Source organism: Ambystoma mexicanum, chromosome 7p (assembly GCF_040938575.1).
Source record: "Ambystoma mexicanum isolate Mex_15411 chromosome 7p, UKY_AmexF1_1, whole genome shotgun sequence".
Classification (NCBI taxonomy): domain Eukaryota; kingdom Metazoa; phylum Chordata; class Amphibia; order Caudata; family Ambystomatidae; genus Ambystoma; species Ambystoma mexicanum.
The window spans coordinates 989,173,415-989,201,317 of record NC_090939.1 but is presented as its reverse complement, the minus strand read 5'-3'; positions in this window follow the sequence as shown (position 1 = coordinate 989,201,317).

The window sequence follows — 27,903 nt, the reverse complement described above, 5'->3', positions numbered from 1 at the left end:
ATGAGAACCATCCTATAACATGAGATGTGAAATCCAAATCATTCCCTTTCTAAACCTGAGACCCTTCCTATAACTTGAGATGTGATATCAAACTCCTTCCCATTCCAATCCTGAGATAGCTTGAGATGTGCTATCCAACTCCTTCCCATTCCAATCCCGAGACCCTTCCTATACCATGAGATGTGATATCTCAATGCTTCTAATACCAAACCTGAGACCCGTCCTAAAACATATGTGAGATCCAAATCCTTCCCCTTCCAAACCTGAGACCTTTCCTTTAGCATGAGATGTGATATCCAACTCCTTCCCATTCCAATCCTGAGACCCTTCCTATAGCATGATATGTGATATCTCAATGCTTCTAATACCAAACCTGAGATCCTTCCTATAACATGAGATGTGTATCCAACTCCTTCCCATTCCAAACCTGAGACCCTTCCTATAGCATGAGATGGAATATCCGACTCCTTCCCAATCCAATCCTGAGACCCTTCCTATAGCATGAGAAGTAATATCACAATGCTTGTAATACCACACCTGAGTCCCTTCATATAGCATGAGATGTGATATCAAACTCCTTCCTATTCCAATCCTGAGACCCTTCCTATAGCATGAGACGTGACATCTCAATGCTTCTAATACCAAACCTGAGACCCTTCCTATAGCATGAGATGGGATATCCAACTCCTTCCCATTCCAATCCCGAGACCCTTCCGATAGCAGAGATGTGATATCTCAATGCTTATACCAAACCTGAGACCCTTCCTATGGCATGAGATGTCATATACTTCTCCTTCCCATACCAATCCTGAGACCCTTCCTATAGCATGAGATGTGATATCTCAATGCTTCTACCAAACCTGATACCCTTCCTATAGCATGAGATGTGATATCCAACTCCTTCCTATTCCAATCCTGAGATTCTTCCTATACCATGAGATGTGATATCTCAATGTTTCTCATACCAAACCTGAGGTCCTTTCTATAGCAAGAGATGTGATATACAAATCCTTCCCATTCAAACCTGAGACCCTTCCTATAGCGTGAGCTGTGATATCCGACTCCTTCCCAATCCAATCCTGAGACCCTCCCTATAGCATGAGATGTAATATCACAATGCTGTGATATCCAACTCCTTCCCTTTCCAAACCTGAGACCCATACTATGGCATGAGATGTGATATCAATCTCCTTCCCATTCCAATCCTGAGACCCTTCCTATAGCTTGAGATGTGATATCCAACTCCTTCCCATTCCAACCTGAGACCCTTCCGATAGCATGAGATGGGATATCCAACTCCTTCCAAATCCAATCCTGATACCCTTCCGATAGCATGAGATGTGATATCCCAATGCTTCTACCAAACCTGAGACCCATACTATGGCATGAGATGTGATATCAAACTCCTTCCCATTCCAATCCTGAGACCCTTCCTATAGCATGAGATGTGATATCTCAATGCCTCTAATACCAAACCTGAGATCCTTCCTCTAACATGAAATGTGATATCCAACTCCTTCCCTTTCCAAACCTGAGAGCCTACCTATAGCATGAGATGTGATATCCAACTCCTTCCCATTCCAATCCTGAGACACTTCCAATAGCAGAGATATGATATCTCAATGCTTATACCAAACCTGAGACGCTTCCTATAACATGAGATGTGATATCCAACTCCTTCCAGTTCCAAACCTGAGACCCTTCCTATAGCATGAGATGTGATATCCAACTCCTTCCCATTCCAATCCTGAGACCCATCCGATAGCATGAGATGTGATATCTCAATGCTTCTAATACCAAACCTGAGATCCTTCCTATAACATATGTGCTTTCCAAATCACCTTCCAAACCTGAGACCCTCCCTGTAGCATGAGATGTGATATCCAACTACTTCCAGTTACAAACCTGAGACCCTTCCTAAGGCATGAGATGTGATATCCAACTCCTTCCCATTCCAATCCTGAGACCCGTCTTATACCAAGAGATGTTATATCTCAATGCTTCTAATAACAAACCTGAGACCCTTCCTATAACATCAGATGTGATGTCCAAGTCCTTCCCATTCCAATCCTGAGACCCTTCCTATAACATGAGATGTGATATCCAACTCCTTCCCATTCCAATCCTGAGACCATTCCTATAGCATGAGATGTGATATCCCAATGCTTCTACCAAACCTGAGACCTTTCCGATAGCATGAGATGTGATATCCAACCCCTTCCCATTCCAATCATGAGGCCCTTCCTATAGCATGAGATGTGATATCTCAATGCTTTTACCAAATCTGAGACCCTTCCTATAGCATGAAATGTGATATCCATCTTATTCCCATCCAATCCTGAGACCCTTCCTATAGCATGAGAAGTGATATCTCAATGCTAATAATACCAAACCTGAGACCCTCCCTATAGCATGAGATGTGATATCCAACTCCTTCCCATTCCAATCCTGAGACCCTTCCGATAGCCTGAGATGTGATATCCAACTCCTTCCCATTCCAATCACGAGGCCCTTCCTATAGCATGAGATGAGATATCTCAATGCTTCTACCAAACCTGAGACCCTTCCTATAGCATGAGATGTGATATCCAACTCCTTCCCATTCCAATCCTGAGACCCTTCCTATAGCATGAGATGTGATATCTCAATGCTCTTAATACCAAACCTGGGATCATTCCTATTGCAAGAGATGTGATATCCAAATGCTTCCCATTCCAAACCTGAGACCCTTCCTATAGGATGAGATATGATATCCAACTCCTTCCCATTCCAATCCTGAGACCCTTCCTATAGCATGAGATGATATCCAACTCCTTCCCATTCCAATCCTGAGACCCTTCCTATAGCATGAGATGTGATATCTCAATGCTTCTACCAAACCTGAGATCCTTCCTATAGCATGAGATGTGATATTCAACTCCTTCCCATTCCAATCCTGAGAAACTTCCGATAGGATGAGATTTATTATCTCACTCCTTCAAATACCAAACTTGAGTCCCTTTCTAAAGGATGATATCTGATATCTCAGTGCTTCTAATACCAAACCTGAGTCCCTTCCTATAACATGAGATGTGATATCCAACTCCTTCCCATTCCAATCATGAGACCCTTCCTATAGCATGAGATGTAATATCACAATGCTTGTAATACCAAAACTGAGACCCTTCTTAAAGCATGAGATGTGATATCCAACTCCTTCCCGTTCCAAACCTGAGGCCCTTCCTATAGCATATGTGATATCCAACTCCTTCCCATTCCAAACCTGAGACCCATCCTATAGCAAGAATGTAATATCCAACTCCTTCTCATTCCAATCCTGAGACCTTTCCTATTGCATGAGATGTGATATCTCAATGCTTCTACCAAACCTGAGACCCTTCCTATAACATGAGATGTGATATCTCAATGTTTTTCATACCAAACTTGAGGCCCTTCCTATAGCAAGAGATGTGATATACAAATCCTTCCCATTCCAAACCTGAGACCCTTCCTATAGCATAAGCTGTGATATCCGACTCCTTCCCAATCCAATCCTGAGACCCTTCCTATAGCATGAGATGTAATATCACAATGCTTGTAATACCAAACCTGAGACCCTTCCTATAGCATGAGATGTGATATCTCAATGCCTCTAATACCAAAACTGAGACCCTTCTTAAAGCATGAGATGTGATATCCAACTCCTTCCCGTTCCAAACCTGAGGCCCTTCCTATAGCATATGTGATATCCAACTCCTTCCCATTCCAATTCTGAGACCCTTCCTATGCCATGAGACTTGATATCTCAATGCTTCTAATACCAAACCTGAGACCCTTCCTATAGCTTGAGATGTGATATCCAACTCCTTCCCATTCCAACCTGAGACCCTTCCTATAGCATGAGATGGGATATCCAACTCCTTCCAAATCCAATCCTGATACCCTTCCGATAGCATGAGGTGTGATATCCCAATGCTTCTACCAAATCTGAGACCCTTCCTATAGCATGAAATGTGATATCCATCTTATTCCCATCCAATCCTGAGACCCTTCCTATAGCATGAGAAGTGATATCTCAATGCTAATAATACCAAACCTGAGACCCTCCCTATAGCATGAGATGTGATATCCAACTCCTTCCCATTCCAATCCTGAGACCCTTCCGATAGCCTGAGATGTGATATCCAACTCCTTCCCATTCCAATCACGAGGCCCTTCCTATAGCATGAGATGAGATATCTCAATGCTTCTACCAAACCTGAGACCCTTCCTATAGCATGAGATGTGATATCCAACTCCTTCCCATTCCAATCCTGAGACCCTTCCTATAGCATGAGATGTGATATCTCAATGCTCTTAATACCAAACCTGGGATCATTCCTATTGCAAGAGATGTGATATCCAAATGCTTCCCATTCCAAACCTGAGACCCTTCCTATAGGATGAGATATGATATCCAACTCCTTCCCATTCCAATCCTGAGACCCTTTCTATAGCATGAGATGTGATATCTCAATGCTTCTACCAAACCTGAGATCCTTCCTATAGCATGAGATGTGATATTCAACTCCTTCCCATTCCAATCCTGAGAAACTTCCGATAGGATGAGATTTATTATCTCACTCCTTCAAATACCAAACTTGAGTCCCTTTCTAAAGGATGATATCTGATATCTCAGTGCTTCTAATACCAAACCTGAGTCCCTTCCTATAACATGAGATGTGATATCCAACTCCTTCCAATTCCAATCATGAGACCCTTCCTATAGCATGAGATGTAATATCTCAATGCTTCTAATACCAAACCTGAGATCCTTCCGATAGCATGAGATGTGATATCTCAATGCTTCTAATACCAAACCTGAGATCCTTCCGATAGCATGAGATGTGATATCTCAATGCTTCTAATACCAAAACTGAGACCCTTCCGATAGCATGAGATGTGATATCTAAATGCTTCTAAAACCAAACATGAGAACCATCCTATAACATGAGATGTGAAATCCAAATCATTCCCTTTCTAAACCTGAGACCCTTCCTATAGCATGAGATGTGATATCTCAATGCTTCTACCAAACCTGAGACCCTTCCTTTAGCATGAGATGTGATATCCAAATCCTTCACATTCCAATCCTGAGACCCTTCCTATAGCATGAGATGTGATATCTCAATGCTTCTAATACCAAACCTGAGATCCTTCCTATAACATGAGATGTGATATCCAATTCCTTCCCATTCCAAACCTGAGACCCTTCCTATTGGATGAGATGTGATATCCAACTCCTTCCCATTCCAACCCTGAGACCCTTCCTATACCATGAGATGTGATATCTCAATGCTTCTAATACCAAACCTGGGAACCGTCCTATAACATGAGATGTGATATCTCAATGTTTCTAATAAAAAACCTGAGACCCTTCCTATAACATGAGATGTGATATCCAATTCCTTCCCATTCCAAACCTGAGACCCTTCCTATTGGATGAGATGTGATATCCAAATCCTTCCCCTTCCAAACCTGAGACCCTTCCTTTAGCATGAGATGTGATATCCAAATACTTCCCATTCCAATCCTAAAACACTTCCTATAGCATGAGATGTGATATCTCAATGTTTCTAATAAAAAACCTGAGACCCTTCCTATAGCAAGAGATGTGATATCCAAATCCTTCCCATTCCAATCCTGAGACCCTTCCTGTATATAACATGAGATGTGATATCCAACTCCTTCCCATTCCAACCTGAGACCCTTCCTATAGCATGAGATGTGATATCCAACTCCTTACCATTCAAATCCTGAGACCCTCCCTATAAGAAGAGATGTCATATCCAACTCCTTCCCATTCCAAACCTGAGACCCTTCCTATAACATGAGATGTGATATCCAACTCCTTCCCATTCCAAACCTGAGACCCTTCCGATAGCATGAGATGTGATATCTCAATGCTTCAAAAACCAAACATGAGAACCATCCTATAACATGAGATGTGAAATCCAAATCCTTCCCTTCCCAAACCTGAAACTCTTCCTATAGCATGAGATGTGATATCTCAATGCTTCTACCAAACCTGAAACCCTTCCTATAGCATGAGATGTGATATCCAACTCCTTCCCATTCCAATCCTGAGACACATCCTATAGCATGAGATGTGATATCACAATGCTTCTAATACCAAACCTGAGACCCGTCCTATAACATGAGATGTGATATCCAAATCCTTCCCCTTCCAAACCTGAGACCCTTCCTTTAGCATGAGATGTGATATCCAGCTCCTCCCATTCCAATCCTGAGACCCTTCCGATAGCAGAGATGTGATATTTCAATGCTTATACCAAACCTGAGACCCTTCCCATAGCATGAGATGTGATATCCAACTCCTTCCCATTCCAATCCTGATACCCTTCTGATAGCATGAGATGTGATATCTCAATGCCTCTAATACCAAACCTGAGATCCTACCTCTAACATGAAATGTGATATCCAACTCCTTCCTTTTCCAAACCTGAGACCCTTCCTACAGCATGAGATGTGATATCCAAGTCCTTCCCATTCCAATCCTGAGACCCTTCCTATAACATGAGATGTGATATCCAACTCCTTCTATTCCAACCTGAGACCCTTCCTATAGCATGAGATGGGATATCCAACTCCTTCCAAATCCAATCCTGATACCCTTCCGATAGCATGAGATGTGATATCCCAATGCGTCTACAAAACCTGAGACCCATACCATGGCATGAGATGTGATATCAAACTCCCGTCCTATACCATGAGACTTGATATCTCAATGCTTCTAATACCAAACCTGAGACCGGTCCAATAACATGAGATGTGATATCCAAATCCTTCCCATTCCAATCCTGAGACCCTTCCGATAGCAGAGATGTGATATCTCAATGCTTATACCAAACCTAAGACCCTTCCGATAGCATGAGATGTGATATCTCAATGCTTCTAATACCAAACCTGAGATCCTTCCAATAACATGAGATATGATGTCCAAATCCCTCCCCTTCCAAACCTTAGACCATCCCTTTAGCATGAGATTTGATATCCAACTCCTTCCCATTCCAATCCTGAGACCCTTCTGATGGCATGAGATGTGATATCTCAATGCCTCTAAAACCAAACCTGAGATCCTACCTCTAACATGAAATGTGATATCCAACTCCTTCCCCTTCCAACCCTGAGAGCCTTCCTATAGAATGAGATGTGATATCCAAGTCCTTCCCATTCCAATCCTGAGACCCTTCCTATAACATGAGATGTGATATCCAACTCCTTCCCATTCCAATCATGAGACCCTCCCTATAGCTTGAGATGTGATATCCAACTCCTTCTCATTCCAATTCTGAGACCCGTCCTATACCATGAGACTTGATATCTCAATGCTTCAAATACCAAACCTGAGACCGGTCCTATAACATGAGATGTGATACCCAAATCCGTCCCCTTCCAAACCTTAGACCCTTCCTATAGCATGAGATGTGATATCTCATTGCTTCTAATACCAAACCTGAGACCCTTCCTATAACGAGATGGGATATCCAACTCCTTCCCATTCCAACCCTGAGACCCTTCAGATAGCAGAGATGTGATATCCAACTCCTTCCCATTCCAAACCTGAGACCCTTCCGATAGCATGAGATGTGATAGCTCAATGCTTCTAATATCAAACCGAGACCCTCCCTATAGTATGAGATGTGAATTCTAAGTCCTTCCCATTCGTATCCTGAGACCCTTCCGATAGCAGAGATGTGATATCTCAATGCTTATACCAAACCTGATGACCCTTCCTATGGCATTAGATGTGATATCCAACTCCTTCCCATTCCAATCCTGAGTTCCTTCCTATAGCATGAGATGTGATATCTCAATGCTTCTATCAAACCTGATACCCTTCCTTTAGCATGAGATGTGATATTCAACTCCTTCCCATTCCAATCCTGAGACCCTTCCTATAACATGAGACGTGATATCCAACTCCTTCCCATTCCAATCCTGAGACTCCTCCTATAGCATGAGATGTGATATCTCAATGCTTCTAATACCAGACCTGGGACCGGTCCTATGACATGAGATATGATATCCAAATCCTTCCCCTTCCAAACCTGAGACCCTTCCTATAGCATGAGATGTCATATACAACTCCTTCCCATTCCAACCCTGAGACCCTTCCTATAGCATGAGATGTGATATCTCAATGCTTATACCAAACCTGAGACCCTTCCTATAGCATGAGATGTGATATCCAACTTCTTCCCATTCCAATCCTGAGACCCTTCCTATAGCATGAGATGTGATATCTCAATGCTTATACCAAACCTGAGACCCTTCCTATAGCATAAGATGTGATATCCAAATCCTTCCCATTCCAATCCTGAGACCCTTCCTATAGCATGAGATGTGATATCTCAATGCTTATACCAAACTTGAGACCCTTCCTATAGCATGAGATGTGATATCCAACTCCTTCCCATTCCAATCCTGAGACCCTTCCTATAGCATGAGATGTGATGTCTCAATGCTTCTAATACCAAACCTGAGATCCTTCCTATAACATGAGATGTGATATCCAACTCCTTCCCATTCCAATCCTGAGACCCTTCCTATAGCATGAGATGTGATATCCAATTTCTTCCCATTCCATTCCTGAGACCCTTCCTATAGCATGAGATGTGATATCTCAATGCTTATACCAAACCTGAGATCCTTCCTCTAACATGAAATGTGATATCCAACTCCTTCCCCTTCCAAACCTGAGAGCCTTCCTATAGCATGAGATATGATATCCAAGTCCTTCCCATTCCACTCCTGAGACCCTTCCTATAACATGAAATGTGATATCCAACTCCTTCCCATTCTAACATGAGACCCTTCCTATAGCATGAGATGGGATATCCAACTCCTTCCAAATCCAATACTGATACCCTTCCGATAGCATGAGATGTGATATCCCAATGCTTCTACCAAACCTGAGACCCATACTATGGCATGAGATGTGATATCAAACTCCTTCCCATTCCAATCCTGAGACGCTTCCTATAGCTTGAGATGTGATATCCAACTCCTTCCCATTCCAATTCTGAGACCCTTCTTATACCATGAGACTTGATATCTCAATGCTTCTAATACCAAACCTGAGACCCGTCCTATAACATGAGATGTGATATCCAAATCCTTCCCCTTCCAAACCTTAGACCCTTCCTTTATCATGAGATGTGATATCCAACTCCTTCCCATTCCAATCCTGAGACCCTTCCGATATCATGAGATTTGTTATCTCAATGCTTCTAATATCAAACTTGAGACCCTCCCTATAGCATGAGATGTGACATCCAAGTCCTTCCCATTCCAATCCTGAGACCCTTCCTATAGCATGAGATGTGATATCTCAATGCTTCTAATACCAAACCTGAGACCCTTCCTATAACATGAGATGGGATATCCAACTCCTTCCCATTCCAATCCTGAGACCCTTCCGATAGCAAAGATGTGATATCTCAGTGCTTATACCAAACCTGAGACCCTTCCTAAGGCCTGAGATGTCATATACAACACCTTGCCATTCCAATCCTGAGACCCTTCCTATAGCATGAGAAGTGATATCTCCATGCTTATACCAAACCTGAGACCCTTCCTATAGCATGAGATGTGATATCCAAATCCTTCCCATTCCAATCCTGAGACCCTTCCTACAGCATGCGATGTGATATCTCAATGATTCTAATACCAAACCAGAGACCTGTCCTTTAACATGAGATGGGATATCCAACTCCTTCCCATTCCAATCCTGAGCCACTCCTGATAGCAGAGATGTGATATCTCAATGCTTATACCAAACCTGAGACCCTTCCTATAACATGAGATGTGATATCCAACTCCTTCCCGTTCCAAACCTGAGACACTTCCTATAGCATATGTGATATCCAACTCCTTCCCATTCCAAACATGAGACCCTTCCTATAGCAAGAATGTAATATCCAACTCCTACCCATTCCAATCCTGAGACCATTCCTATAGCATGAGATGTGATATATCAATGCTTCTAATACCAAACCTGAGATCCTTCCTATGACATGAGATGTGATATCCAAATCCTTCCCATTCCAATCCTGAGACCCTTCCTATAGCAAGAGATGTGATATCCAAATCCTTCCCATTCCAATCCTGAGACCCTTCCTATAACATGAGAAGGGATATCCAACTCCTTCCCAATCCAATCCTGAGAACCTTCCGATAGCAGAGATGTGATATCCAACTCCTTGCCATTCAAATCCTGAGACCCTTCCTATAGCATGAGATGTGATATCTCAATGCTTATACCAAATCTGAGACCCTTCCTATATCATGAGATGTGATTTCCAACTCCTTCCCATTCCAATCCTGAGACCCTTCCTATAGCATGAGATGTGATGTCTCAATGCTTCTAATACCAAACCTGAGATCCTTCCTATAACATGAGATGTGATATCCAACTCCTTCCCATTCCAATCCTGAGACCCTTATGATAGCATGAGATGTGATATCTCAATGCCTCTAATACCAAACCTGAGATACTTCCGATAGCATGAGATGTGATATCTCAATGCTTCTAATACCAAACCTGGGAACCGTCCTATAACATGAGATGTGATATCTCAATGTTTCTAATAAAAAACCTGAGACCCTTCCTAAAACATGAGATGTGATATCCAATTCCTTCCCATTCCAAACCTGAGACCCTTCCTATTGGATGAGATGTGATATCCAAATCCTTCCCCTTCCAAACCTGAGACCCTTCCTTTAGCATGAGATGTGATATCCAAATACTTCCCATTCCAATCCTAAAACACTTCCTATAGCATGAGATGTGATATCTCAATGTTTCTAATAAAAAACCTGAGACCCTTCCTATAGCAAGAGATGTGATATCCAAATCCTTCCCATTCCAATCCTGAGACCCTTCCTGTATATAACATGAAATGTGATATCCAACTCCTTCCCATTCCAACCTGAGACCCTTCCTATAGCATGAGATGTGATATCCAACTCCTTACCATTCAAATCCTGAGACCCTCCCTATAACAAGAGATGTCATATCCAACTCCTTCCCATTCCAAACCTGAGACCCTTCCTATAACATGAGATGTGATATCCAACTCCTTCCCATTCCAAACCTGAGACCCTTCCGATAGCATGAGATGTGATATCTCAATGCTTCAAAAACCAAACATGAGAACCATCCTATAACAAGAGATGTGAAATCCAAATCCTTCCCTTCCCAAACCTGAGACTCTTCCTATAGCATGAGATGTGATATCTCAATGCTTCTACCAAACCTGAAACCCTTCCTATAGCATGAGATGTGATATCCAACTCCTTCCCATTCCAATCCTGAGACGCATCCTATAGCATGAGATGTGATATCACAATGCTTCTAATACCAAACCTGAGACCCGTCCTATAACATGAGATGTGATATCCAAATCCTTCCCCTTCCAAACCTGAGACCCTTCCTTTAGCATGAGATGTGATATCCAGCTCCTCCCATTCCAATCCTGAGACCCTTCCGATAGCAGAGATGTGATATTTCAATGCTTATACCAAACCTGAGACCCTTCCCATAGCATGAGATGTGATATCCAACTCCTTCCCATTCCAATCCTGAGACCCTTCCTATAGCATGAGATGTGATATCTCAATGCTTCTAATACCAAACCTGAGATCCTTCCTATAACATGAGATGTGATATCCAACTCCTTCCCATTCCAATCCCGAGACCCTTCCTATAGCATGAGATGTGATATCTCAATGCTTCTAATACCAAACCTAAGGTCCTTCCTATAACATGAGATGTGATATCCAAATCCTTCCCATTCCAAACCTGAGACCCTCCCTTTAGCATGAGATGTGATATCCAGCTCCTTCCCATTCCAATCCTGATACCCTTCTGATAGCATGAGATGTGATATCTCAATGCCTCTAATACCAAACCTGAGATCCTACATCTAACATGAAATGTGATATCCAACTCCTTCCTTTTCCAAACCTGAGACCCTTCCTACAGCATGAGATGTGATATCCAAGTCCTTCCCATTCCAATCCTGAGACCCTTCCTATAACATGAGATGTGATATCCAACTCCTTCTATTCCAACCTGAGACCCTTCCTATAGCATGAGATGGGATATCCAACTCCTTCCAAATCCAATCCTGATACCCTTCCGATAGCATGAGATGTGATATCCCAATGCTTCTACAAAACCTGAGACCCATACCCTGGCATGAGATGTGATATCAAACTCCCGTCCTATACCATGAGACTTGATATCTCAATGCTTCTAATACCAAACCTGAGACCGTCCAATAACATGAGATGTGAAATCCAAATCCTTCCCTTCCCAAACCTGAGACTCTTCCTATAGCATGAGATGTGATATCTCAATGCTTCTACCAAACCTGAAACCCTTCCTATAGCATGAGATGTGATATCCAACTCCTTCCCATTCCAATCCTGAGACGCATCCTATAGCATGAGATGTGATATCACAATGCTTCTAATACCAAACCTGAGACCCGTCCTATAACATGAGATGTGATATCCAAATCCTTCCCCTTCCAAACCTGAGACCCTTCCTTTAGCATGAGATGTGATATCCAGCTCCTCCCATTCCAATCCTGAGACCCTTCCGATAGCAGAGATGTGATATTTCAATGCTTATACCAAACCTGAGACCCTTCCCATAGCATGAGATGTGATATCCAACTCCTTCCCATTCCAATCCTGAGACCCTTCCTATAGCATGAGATGTGATATCTCAATGCTTCTAATACCAAACCTGAGATCCTTCCTATAACATGAGATGTGATATCCAACTCCTTCCCATTCCAATCCCGAGACCCTTCCTATAGCATGAGATGTGATATCTCAATGATTCTAATACCAAACCTAAGGTCCTTCCTATAACATGAGATGTGATATCCAAATCCTTCCCATTCCAAACCTGAGACCCTCCCTTTAGCATGAGATGTGATATCCAACTCCTTCCCATTCCAATCCTGATACCCTTCTGATAGCATGAGATGTGATATCTCAATGCCTCTAATACCAAACCTGAGATCCTACCTCTAACATGAAATGTGATATCCAACTCCTTCCTTTTCCAAACCTGAGACCCTTCCTACAGCATGAGATGTGATATCCAAGTCCTTCCCATTCCAATCCTGAGACCCTTCCTATAACATGAGATGTGATATCCAACTCCTTCTATTCCAACCTGAGACCCTTCCTATAGCATGAGATGGGATATCCAACTCCTTCCAAATCCAATCCTGATACCCTTCCGATAGCATGAGATGTGATATCCCAATGCTTCTACAAAACCTGAGACCCATACCCTGGCATGAGATGTGATATCAAACTCCCGTCCTATACCATGAGACTTGATATCTCAATGCTTCTAATACCAAACCTGAGACCGTCCAATAACATGAGATGTGATATCCAAATCCTTCCCATTCCAATCCTGAGACCCTTCCGATAGCAGAGATGTGATATCTCAATGCTTATACAAAACCTAAGACCCTTCCGATAGCCTGAGATGTGATATCTCAATGCTTCTAATACCAAACCTGAGATCCTTCCAATAACATGAGATATGATGTCCAAATCCCTCCCCTTCCAAACCTTAGACCATCCCTTTAGCATGAGATTTGATATCCAACTCCTTCCCATTCCAATCCTGAGACCCTTCTGATGGCATGAGATGTGATATCTCAATGCCTCTAAAACCAAACCTGAGATCCTACCTCTAACATGAAATGTGATATCCAACTCCTTCCCCTTCCAACCCTGAGAGCCTTCCTATAGAATGAGATGTGATATCCAAGTCCTTCCCATTCCAATCCTGAGACCCTTCCTATAACATGAGATGTGATATCCAACTCCTTCCCATTCCAATCATGAGACCCTCCCTATAGCTTGAGATGTGATATCCAACTCCTTCTCATTCCAATTCCGAGACCCGTCCTATACCATGAGACTTGATATCTCAATGCTTCAAATACCAAACCTGAGACCGGTCCTATAACATGAGATGTGATACCCAAATCCGTCCCCTTCCAATCCTGAGACCATTCCTATAGCATGAGGTGTGATATATCAATGCTTCTAATACCAAACCTGAGATCCTTCCTATGACATGAGATGTGATATCCAAATCCTTCCCATTCCAATCCTGAGACCCTTCCTATAGCAGGAGATGTGATATCCAAATCCTTCCCATTCCAATCCTGAGACCCTTCCTATAACATGAGATGTGATATTCAACTCCTTCCCATTCCAACCTGAGACACTTCCTATAGCATGAGAAGGGATATCCAACTCCTTCCCAATCCAATCCTGAGAACCTTCCGATAGCAGAGATGTGATATCTCAATGCTTATACCAAACCTGTGTCCCTTCCTATGGCATGAGATGTGATATCCAACTCCTTGCCATTCAAATCCTGAGACCCTTCCTATAGCATGAGATGTGATATCTCAATGCTTCTACCAAACCTGAGACCCTTCCTTTAGCATTAGATGTGATATCCAAATCCTTCACATTCCAATCCTGAGACCCTTCCTATAGCATGAGATGTGATATCTCAATGCTTCTAATACCAAACCTGAGATCCTTCCTATAACATGAGATGTGATATCCAATTCCTTCCCATTCCAAACCTGAGACCCTTCCTATTGGATAATATGTGATATCCAACTCCTTCCCATTCCAACCCTGAGACCCTTCCTATACCATGAGATGTGATATCTGAATGCTTCTAATACCAAACCTGGGAACCGTCCTATAACATGAGATGTGATATCTCAATGTTTCTAATAAAAAACCTGAGACCCTTCCTATAACATGAGATGTGATATCCAATTCCTTCCCATTCCAAACCTGAGACCCTTCCTATTGGATGAGATGTGATATCCAAATCCTTCCCCTTCCAAACCTGAGACCCTTCCTTTAGCATGAGATGTGATATCCAAATACTTCCCATTCCAATCCTAAAACACTTCCTATAGCATGAGATGTGATATCTCAATGTTTTTAATAAAAAACCTGAGACCCTTCCTATAGCAAGAGATGTGATATCCAAATCCTTCCCATTCCAATCCTGAGACCCTTCCTGTATATAACATGAGATGTGATATCCAACTCCTTCCCATTCCAACCTGAGACCCTTCCTATAGCATGAGATGTGATATCCAACTCCTTACCATTCAAATCCTGAGACCCTCCCTATAACAAGAGATGTCATATCCAACTCCTTCCCATTCCAAACCTGAGACCCTTCCTATAACATGAGATGTGATATCCAACTCCTTCCCATTCCAAACCTGAGACCCTTCCGATAGCATGAGATGTGATATCTCAATGCTTCAAAAACCAAACATGAGAACCATCCTATAACATGAGATGTGAAATCCAAATCCTTCCCTTCCCAAACCTGAGACTCTTCCTATAGCATGAGATGTGATATCTCAATGCTTCTACCAAACCTGAAACCCTTCCTATAGCATGAGATGTGATATCCAACTCCTTCCCATTCCAATCCTGAGACACATCCTATAGCATGAGATGTGATATCACAATGCTTCTAATACCAAACCTGAGACCCGTCCTATAACATGAGATGTGATATCCAAATCCTTCCCCTTCCAAACCTGAGACCCTTCCTTTAGCATGAGATGTGATATCCAGCTCCTCCCATTCCAATCCTGAGACCCTTCCGATAGCAGAGATGTGATATTTCAATGCTTATACCAAACCTGAGACCCTTCCCATAGCATGAGATGTGATATCCAACTCCTTCCCATTCCAATCCTGAGACCCTTCCTATAGCATGAGATGTGATATCTCAATGCTTCTAATACCAAACCTGAGATCCTTCCTATAACATGAGATGTGATATCCAACTCCTTCCCATTCCAATCCCGAGACCCTTCCTATAGCATGAGATGTGATATCTCAATGCTTCTAATACCAAACCTAAGGTCCTTCCTATAACATGAGATGTGATATCCAAATCCTTCCCATTCCAAACCTGAGACCCTCCCTTTAGCATGAGATGTGATATCCAACTCCTTCCCATTCCAATCCTGATACCCTTCTGATAGCATGAGATGTGATATCTCAATGCCTCTAATACCAAACCTGAGATCCTACCTCTAACATGAAATGTGATATCCAACTCCTTCCTTTTCCAAACCTGAGACCCTTCCTACAGCATGAGATGTGATATCCAAGTCCTCCCCATTCCAATCCTGAGACCCTTCCTATAACATGAGATGTGATATCCAACTCCTTCTATTCCAACCTGAGACCCTTCCTATAGCATGAGATGGGATATCCAACTCCTTCCAAATCCAATCCTGATACCCTTCCGATAGCATGAGATGTGATATCCCAATGCTTCTACAAAACCTGAGACCCATCCCATGGCATGAGATGTGATATCAAACTCCCGTCCTATACCATGAGACTTGATATCTCAATGCTTCTAATACCAAACCTGAGACCGGTCCAATAACATGAGATGTGATATCCAAATCCTTCCCATTCCAATCCTGAGACCCTTCCGATAGCAGAGATGTGATATCTCAATGCTTATACCAAACCTAAGACCCTTCCGATAGCATGAGATGTGATATCTCAATGCTTCTAATACCAAACCTGAGATCCTTCCAATAACATGAGATATGATGTCCAAATCCCTCCCCTTCCAAACCTTAGACCATCCCTTTAGCATGAGATTTGATATCCAACTCCTTCCCATTCCAATCCTGAGACCCTTCTGATGGCATGAGATGTGATATCTCAATGCCTCTAAAACCAAACCTGAGATCCTACCTCTAACATGAAATGTGATATCCAACTCCTTCCCCTTCCAACCCTGAGAGCCTTCCTATAGAATGAGATGTGATATCCAAGTCCTTCCCATTCCAATCCTGAGACCCTTCCTATAACATGAGATGTGATATCCAACTCCTTCCCATTCCAATCATGAGACCCTCCCTATAGCTTGAGATGTGATATCCAACTCCTTCTCATTCCAATTCCGAGACCCGTCCTATACCATGAGACTTGATATCTCAATGCTTCAAATACCAAACCTGAGACCGGTCCTATAACATGAGATGTGATACCCAAATCCGTCCCCTTCCAATCCTGAGACCATTCCTATAGCATGAGGTGTGATATATCAATGCTTCTAATACCAAACCTGAGATCCTTCCTATGACATGAGATGTGATATCCAAATCCTTCCCATTCCAATCCTGAGACCCTTCCTATAGCAGGAGATGTGATATCCAAATCCTTCCCATTCCAATCCTGAGACCCTTCCTATAACATGAGATGTGATATTCAACTCCTTCCCATTCCAACCTGAGACATTTCCTATAGCATGAGAAGGGATATCCAACTCCTTCCCAATCCAATCCTGAGAACCTTCCGATAGCAGAGATGTGATATCTCAATGCTTATACCAAACCTGTGTCCCTTCCTATGGCATGAGATGTGATATCCAACTCCTTGCCATTCAAATCCTGAGACCCTTCCTATAGCATGAGATGTGATATCTCAATGCTTCTACCAAACCTGAGACCCTTCCTTTAGCATTAGATGTGATATCCAAATCCTTCACATTCCAATCCTGAGACCCTTCCTATAGCATGAGATGTGATATCTCAATGCTTCTAATACCAAACCTGAGATCCTTCCTATAACATGAGATGTGATATCCAATTCCTTCCCATTCCAAACCTGAGACCCTTCCTATTGGATAAGATGTGATATCCAACTCCTTCCCATTCCAACCCTGAGACCCTTCCTATACCATGAGATGTGATATCTGAATGCTTCTAATACCAAACCTGGGAACCGTCCTATAACATGAGATGTGATATCTCAATGTTTCTAATAAAAAACCTGAGACCCTTCCTATAACATGAGATGTGATATCCAATTCCTTCCCATTCCAAACCTGAGACCCTTCCTATTGGATGAGATGTGATATCCAAATCCTTCCCCTTCCAAACCTGAGACCCTTCCTTTAGCATGAGATGTGATATCCAAATACTTCCCATTCCAATCCTAAAACACTTCCTATAGCATGAGATGTGATATCTCAATGTTTCTAATAAAAAACCTGAGACCCTTCCTATAGCAAGAGATGTGATATCCAAATCCTTCCCATTCCAATCCTGAGACCCTTCCTGTATATAACATGAGATGTGATATCCAACTCCTTCCCATTCCAACCTGAGACCCTTCCTATAGCATGAGATGTGATATCCAACTCCTTACCATTCAAATCCTGAGACCCTCCCTATAACAAGAGATGTCATATCCAACTCCTTCCCATTCCAAACCTGAGACCCTTCCTATAACATGAGATGTGATATCCAACTCCTTCCCATTCCAAACCTGAGACCCTTCCGATAGCATGAGATGTGATATCTCAATGCTTCAAAAACCAAACATGAGAACCATCCTATAACATGAGATGTGAAATCCAAATCCTTCCCTTCCCAAACCTGAGACTCTTCCTATAGCATGAGATGTGATATCTCAATGCTTCTACCAAACCTGAAACCCTTCCTATAGCATGAGATGTGATATCCAACTCCTTCCCATTCCAATCCTGAGACACATCCTATAGCATGAGATGTGATATCACAATGCTTCTAATACCAAACCTGAGACCCGTCCTATAACATGAGATGTGATATCCAAATCCTTCCCCTTCCAAACCTGAGACCCTTCCTTTAGCATGAGATGTGATATCCAGCTCCTCCCATTCCAATCCTGAGACCCTTCCGATAGCAGAGATGTGATATTTCAATGCTTATACCAAACCTGAGACCCTTCCCATAGCATGAGATGTGATATCCAACTCCTTCCCATTCCAATCCTGAGACCCTTCCTATAGCATGAGATGTGATATCTCAATGCTTCTAATACCAAACCTGAGATCCTTCCTATAACATGAGATGTGATATCCAACTCCTTCCCATTCCAATCCCGAGACCCTTCCTATAGCATGAGATGTGATATCTCAATGCTTCTAATACCAAACCTAAGGTCCTTCCTATAACATGAGATGTGATATCCAAATCCTTCCCATTCCAAAACTGAGACCCTCCCTTTAGCATGAGATGTGATATCCAACTCCTTCCCATTCCAATCCTGATACCCTTCTGATAGCATGAGATGTGATATCTCAATGCCTCTAATACCAAACCTGAGATCCTACCTCTAACATGAAATGTGATATCCAACTCCTTCCTTTTCCAAACCTGAGACCCTTCCTACAGCATGAGATGTGATATCCAAGTCCTTCCCATTCCAATCCTGAGACCCTTCCTATAACATGAGATGTGATATCCAACTCCTTCTATTCCAACCTGAGACCCTTCCTATAGCATGAGATGGGATATCCAACTCCTTCCAAATCCAATCCTGATACCCTTCCGATAGCATGAGATGTGATATCCCAATGCTTCTACAAAACCTGAGACCCATACCATGGCATGAGATGTGATATCAAACTCCCGTCCTATACCATGAGACTTGATATCTCAATGCTTCTAATACCAAACCTGAGACCGGTCCAATAACATGAGATGTGATATCCAAATCCTTCCCATTCCAATCCTGAGACCCTTCCGATAGCAGAGATGTGATATCTCAATGCTTATACCAAACCTAAGACCCTTCCGATAGCATGAGATGTGATATCTCAATGCTTCTAATACCAAACCTGAGATCCTTCCAATAACATGAGATATGATGTCCAAATCCCTCCCCTTCCAAACCTTAGACCATCCCTTTAGCATGAGATTTGATATCCAACTCCTTCCCATTCCAATCCTGAGACCCTTCTGATGGCATGAGATGTGATATCTCAATGCCTCTAAAACCAAACCTGAGATCCTACCTCTAACATGAAATGTGATATCCAACTCCTTCCCCTTCCAACCCTGAGAGCCTTCCTATAGAATGAGATGTGATATCCAAGTCCTTCCCATTCCAATCCTGAGACCCTTCCTATAACATGAGATGTGATATCCAACTCCTTCCCATTCCAATCATGAGACCCTCCCTATAGCTTGAGATGTGATATCCAACTCCTTCTCATTCCAATTCCGAGACCTGTCCTATACCATGAGACTTGATATCTCAATGCTTCAAATACCAAACCTGAGACCGGTCCTATAACATGAGATGTGATACCCAAATCCGTCCCCTTCCAATCCTGAGACCATTCCTATAGCATGAGGTGTGATATATCAATGCTTCTAATACCAAACCTGAGATCCTTCCTATGACATGAGATGTGATATCCAAATCCTTCCCATTCCAATCCTGAGACCCTTCCTATAGCAAGAGATGTGATATCCAAATCCTTCCCATTCCAATCCTGAGACCCTTCCTATAACATGAGATGTGATATTCAACTCCTTCCCATTCCAACCTGAGACACTTCCTATAGCATGAGAAGGGATATCCAACTCCTTCCCAATCCAATCCTGAGAACCTTCCGATAGCAGAGATGTGATATCTCAATGCTTATACCAAACCTGTGTCCCTTCCTATGGCATGAGATGTGATATCCAACTCCTTGCCATTCAAATCCTGAGACCCTTCCTATAGCATGAGATGTGATATCTCAATGCTTCTACCAAACCTGAGACCCTTCCTTTAGCATGAGATGTGATATCCAAATCCTTCACATTCCAATCCTGAGAACCTTCCTATAGCATGAGATGTGATATCTCAATGCTTCTAATACCAAACCTGAGATCCTTCCTATAACATGAGATGTGATATCCAATTCCTTCCCATTCCAAACCTGAGACCCTTCCTATTGGATGAGATGTGATATCCAACTCCTTCCCATTCCAACCCTGAGACCCTTCCTATACCATGAGATGTGATATCTCAATGCTTCTAATACCAAACCTGGGAACCGTCCTATAACATGAGATGTGATATCTCAATGTTTCTAATAAAAAACCTGAGACCCTTCCTATAACATGAGATGTGATATCCAATTCCTTCCCATTCCAAACCTGAGACCCTTACTATTGGATGAGATGTGATATCCAAATCCTTCCCCTTCCAAACCTGAGACCCTTCCTTTAGCATGAGATGTGATATCCAAATACTTCCCATTCCAATCCTAAAACACTTCCTATAGCATGAGATGTGATATCTCAATGTTTCTAATAAAAAACCTGAGACCCTTCCTATAGCAAGAGATGTGATATCCAAATCCTTCCCATTCCAATCCTGAGACCCTTCCTGTATATAACATGAGATGTGATATCCAACTCCTTCCCATTCCAACCTGAGACCCTTCCTATAGCATGAGATGTGATATCCAACTCCTTACCATTCAAATCCTGAGACCCTCCCTATAACAAGAGATGTCATATCCAACTCCTTCCCATTCCAAACCTGAGACCCTTCCTATAACATGAGATGTGATATCCAACTCCTTCCCATTCCAAACCTGAGACCCTTCCGATAGCATGAGATGTGATATCTCAATGCTTCAAAAACCAAACATGAGAACCATCCTATAACATGAGATGTGAAATCCAAATCCTTCCCTTCCCAAACCTGAGACACTTCCTATAGCATGAGATGTGATATCTCAATGCTTCTACCAAACCTGAAACCCTTCCTATAGCATGAGATGTGATATCCAACTCCTTCCCATTCCAATCCTGAGACACATCCTAAAGCATGAGATGTGATATCACAATGCTTCTAATACCAAACCTGAGACCCGTCCTATAACATGAGATGTGATATCCAAATCCTTCCCCTTCCAAACCTGAGACCCTTCCTTTAGCATGAGATGTGATATCCAGCTCCTCCCATTCCAATCCTGAGACCCTTCCGATAGCAGAGATGTGATATTTCAATGCTTATACCAAACCTGAGACCCTTCCCATAGCATGAGATGTGATATCCAACTCCTTCCCATTCCAATCCTGAGACCCTTCCTATAGCATGAGATGTGATATCTCAATGCTTCTAATACCAAACCTGAGATCCTTCCTATAACATGAGATGTGATATCCAACTCCTTCCCATTCCAATCCCGAGACCCTTCCTATAGCATGAGATGTGATATCTCAATGCTTCTAATACCAAACCTAAGGTCCTTCCTATAACATGAGATGTGATATCCAAATCCTTCCCATTCCAAACCTGAGACCCTCCCTTTAGCATGAGATGTGATATCCAACTCCTTCCCATTCCAATCCTGATACCCTTCTGATAGCATGAGATGTAATATCTCAATGCCTCTAATACCAAACCTGAGATCCTACCTCTAACATGAAATGTGATATCCAACTCCTTCCTTTTCCAAACCTGAGACCCTTCCTACAGCATGAGATGTGATATCCAAGTCCTTCCCATTCCAATCCTGAGACCCTTCCTATAACATGAGATGTGATATCCAACTCCTTCTATTCCAACCTGAGACCCTTCCTATAGCATGAGATGGGATATCCAACTCCTTCCAAATCCAATCCTGATACCCTTCCGATAGCATGAGATGTGATATCCCAATGCTTCTACAAAACCTGAGACCCATACCATGGCATGAGATGTGATATCAAACTCCCGTCCTATACCATGAGACTTGATATCTCAATGCTTCTAATACCAAACCTGAGACCGGTCCAATAACATGAGATGTGATATCCAAATCCTTCCCATTCCAATCCTGAGACCCTTCCGATAGCAGAGATGTGATATCTCAATGCTTATACCAAACCTAAGACCCTTCCGATAGCATGAGATGTGATATCTCAATGCTTCTAATACCAAACCTGAGATCCTTCCAATAACATGAGATATGATGTCCAAATCCCTCCCCTTCCAAACCTTAGACCATCCCTTTAGCAAGAGATTTGATATCCAACTCCTTCCCATTCCAATCCTGAGACCCTTCTGATGGCATGAGATGTGATATCTCAATGCCTCTAAAACCAAACCTGAGATCCTACCTCTAACATGAAATGTGATATCCAACTCCTTCCCCTTCCAACCCTGAGAGCCTTCCTATAGAATGAGATGTGATAGCCAAGTCCTTCCCATTCCAATCCTGAGACCCTTCCTATAACATGAGATGTGATATCCAACTCCTCCCCATTCCAATCATGAGACCCTCCCTATAGCTTGAGATGTGATATCCAACTCCTTCTCATTCCAATTCCGAGACCCGTCCTATACCATGAGACTTGATATCTCAATGCTTCAAATACCAAACCTGAGACCGGTCCTATAACATGAGATGTGATACCCAAATCCGTCCCCTTCCAATCCTGAGACCATTCCTATAGCATGAGGTGTGATATATCAATGCTTCTAATACCAAACCTGAGATCCTTCCTATGACATGAGATGTGATATCCAAATCCTTCCCATTCCAATCCTGAGACCCTTCCTATAGCAAGAGATGTGATATCCAAATCCTTCCCATTCCAATCCTGAGACCCTTCCTATAACATGAGATGTGATATTCAACTCCTTCCCATTCCAACCTGAGACACTTCCTATAGCATGAGAAGGAATATCCAACTCCTTCCCAATCCAATCCTGAGAACCTTCCGATAGCAGAGATGTGATATCTCAATGCTTATACCAAACCTGTGTCCCTTCCTATGGCATGAGATGTGATATCCAACTCCTTGCCATTCAAATCCTGAGACCCTTCCTATAGCATGAGATGTGATATCTCAATGCTTCTACCAAACCTGAGACCCTTCCTTTAGCATGAGATGTGATATCCAAATCCTTCACATTCCAATCCTGAGACCCTTCCTATAGCATGAGATGTGATATCTCAATGCTTCTAATACCAAACCTGAGATCCTTCCTATAACATGAGATGTGATATCCAATTCCTTCCCATTCCAAACCTGAGACCCTTCCTATTGGATGAGATGTGATATCCAACTCCTTCCCATTCCAACCCTGAGACCCTTCCTATACCATGAGATGTGATATCTCAATGCTTCTAATACCAAACCTGGGAACCGTCCTATAACATGAGATGTGATATCTCAATGTTTCTAATAAAAAACCTGAGACCCTTCCTATAACATGAGATGTGATATCCAATTCCTTCCCATTCCAAACCTGAGACCCTTCCTATTGGATGAGATGTGATATCCAAATCCTTCCCCTTCCAAACCTGAGACCCTTCCTTTAGCATGAGATGTGATATCCAAATACTTCCCATTCCAATCCTAAAACACTTCCTATAGCATGAGATGTGATATCTCAATGTTTCTAATAAAAAACCTGAGACCCTTCCTATAGCAAGAGATGTGATATCCAAATCCTTCCCATTCCAATCCTGAGACCCTTCCTGTATATAACATGAGATGTGATATCCAACTCCTTCCCATTCCAACCTGAGACCCTTCCTATAGCATGAGATGTGATATCCAACTCCTTACCATTCAAATCCTGAGACCCTCCCTATAACAAGAGATGTCATATCCAACTCCTTCCCATTCCAAACCTGAGACCCTTCCTATAACATGAGATGTGATATCCAACTCCTTCCCATTCCAAACCTGAGACCCTTCCGATAGCATGAGATGTGATATCTCAATGCTTCAAAAACCAAACATGAGAACCATCCTATAACATGAGATGTGAAATCCAAATCCTTCCCTTCCCAAACCTGAGACTCTTCCTATAGCCTGAGATGTGATATCTCAATCCTTCTACCAAACCTGAAACCCTTCCTATAGCATGAGATGTGATATCCAACTCCTTCCCATTCCAATCCTGAGACACATCCTATAGCATGAGATGTGATATCACAATGCTTCTAATACCAAACCTGAGACCCGTCCTATAACATGAGATGTGATATCCAAATCCTTCCCCTTCCAAACCTGAAACCCTTCCTTTAGCATGAGATGTGATATCCAGCTCCTCCCATTCCAATCCTGAGACCCTTCCGATAGCAGAGATGTGATATTTCAATGCTTATACCAAACCTGAGACCCTTCCCATAGCATGAGATGTGATATCCAACTCCTTCCCATTCCAATCCTGAGACCCTTCCTATAGCATGAGATGTGATATCTCAATGCTTCTAATACCAAACCTGAGATCCTTCCTATAACATGAGATGTGATATCCAACTCCTTCCCATTCCAATCCCGAGACCCTTCCTATAGCATGAGATGTGATATCTCAATGCTTCTAATACCAAACCTAAGGTCCTTCCTATAACATGAGATGTGATATCCAAATCCTTCCCATTCCAAACCTGAGACCCTCCCTTTAGCATGAGATGTGATATCCAACTCCTTCCCATTCCAATCCTGATACCCTTCTGATAGCATGAGATGTGATATCTCAATGCCTCTAATACCAAACCTGAGATCCTACCTCTAACATGAAATGTGATATCCAACTCCTTCCTTTTCCAAACCTGAGACCCTTCCTACAGCATGAGATGTGATATCCAAGTCCTTCCCATTCCAATCCTGAGACCCTTCCTATAACATGAGATGTGATATCCAACTCCTTCTATTCCAACCTGAGACCCTTCCTATAGCATGAGATGGGATATCCAACTCCTTCCAAATCCAATCCTGATACCCTTCCGATAGCATGAGATGTGATATCCCAATGCTTCTACAAAACCTGAGACCCATACCATGGCATGAGATGTGATATCAAACTCCCGTCCTATACCATGAGACTTGATATCTCAATGCTTCTAATACCAAACCTGAGACCGGTCCAATAACATGAGATGTGATATCCAAATCCTTCCCATTCCAATCCTGAGACCCTTCCGATAGCAGAGATGTGATATCTCAATGCTTATACCAAACCTAAGACCCTTCCGATAGCATGAGATGTGATATCTCAATGCTTCTAATACCAAACCTGAGATCCTTCCAATAACATGAGATATGATGTCCAAATCCCTCCCCTGTCCAAACCTTAGACCATCCCTTTAGCATGAGATTTGATATCCAACTCCTTCCCATTCCAATCCTGAGACCCTTCTGATGGCATGAGATGTGATATCTCAATGCCTCTAAAACCAAACCTGAGATCCTACCTCTAACATGAAATGTGATATCCAACTCCTTCCCCTTCCAACCCTGAGAGCCTTCCTATAGAATGAGATGTGATATCCAAGTCCTTCCCATTCCAATCCTGAGAGCCTTCCTATAACATGAGATGTGATATCCAACTCCTTCCCATTCCAATCATGAGACCCTCCCTATAGCTTGAGATGTGATATCCAACTCCTTCTCATTCCAATTCCGAGACCCGTCCTATACCATGAGACTTGATATCTCAATGCTTCAAATACCAAACCTGAGACCGGTCCTATAACATGAGATGTGATACCCAAATCCGTCCCCTTCCAATCCTGAGACCATTCCTATAGCATGAGGTGTGATATATCAATGCTTCTAATACCAAACCTGAGATCCTTCCTATGACATGAGATGTGATATCCAAATCCTTCCCATTCCAATCCTGAGACCCTTCCTATAGCAAGAGATGTGATATCCAAATCCTTCCCATTCCAATCCTGAGACCCTTCCTATAACATGAGATGTGATATTCAACTCCTTCCCATTCCAACCTGAGACACTTCCTATAGCATGAGAAGGGATATCCAACTCCTTCCCAATCCAATCCTGAGAACCTTCCGATAGCAGAGATGTGATATCTCAATGCTTATACCAAACCTGTGTCCCTTCCTATGGCATGAGATGTGATATCCAACTCCTTGCCATTCAAATCCTGAGACCCTTCCTATAGCATGAGATGTGATATCTCAATGCTTCTACCAAACCTGAGACCCTTCCTTTAGCATGAGATGTGATATCCAAATCCTTCACATTCCAATCCTGAGACCCTTCCTATAGCATGAGATGTGATATCTCAATGCTTCTAATACCAAACCTGAGATCCTTCCTATAACATGAGATGTGATATCCAATTCCTTCCCATTCCAAACCAGAGACCCTTCCTATTGGATGAGATGTGATATCTCAATGCTTCTACCAAACCTGAGACCCTTCCGATAGCATGAGATGTGATAGCTCAATGCTTCTAATATCAAACCGAGACCCTCCCTATAGTATGAGATGTGAATTCTAAGTCTTTCCCATTCGTATCCTGAGACCCTTCCGATAGCAGAGATGTGATATCTCAATGCTTATACCAAACCTGATGACCCTTCCTATGGCATTAGATGTGATATCCAACTCCTTCCCATTCCAATCCTGAGTTCCTTCCTATAGCATGAGATGTGATATCTCAATGCTTCTATCAAACCTGATACCCTTCCTTTAGCATGAGATGTGATATTCAACTCCTTCCCATTCCAATCCTGAGACCCTTATTATAACATGAGACGTGATATCCAACTCCTTCCCATTCCAATCCTGAGACTCCTCCTATAGCATGATATGTGATATCTCAATGCTTCTAATACCAGACCTGGGACCGGTCCTATAACATGAGATATGATATCCAAATCCTTCCCCTTCCAAACCTGAGACCCTTCCTATAGCAAGAGATGTGATATCCAATTCCTTCCCATTCCAATCCTGAGACCCTTCCTATAACGAGATGTGATATCCAACTCCTTCCCATTCCAACCTGATACCCTTCCATTAGCATGAGATGTGATATTCAACTCCTTCCCATTCCAATCCTGAGACCCTTCCTATAACATGAGACGTGATATCCAACTCCTTCCCATTCCAATCCTGAGACTCCTCCTATAGCATGAGATGTGATATCTCAATGCTTCTAATACCAAACCTGGGACCCGTCCTATAACATGAGATACGTCCTATAACATGA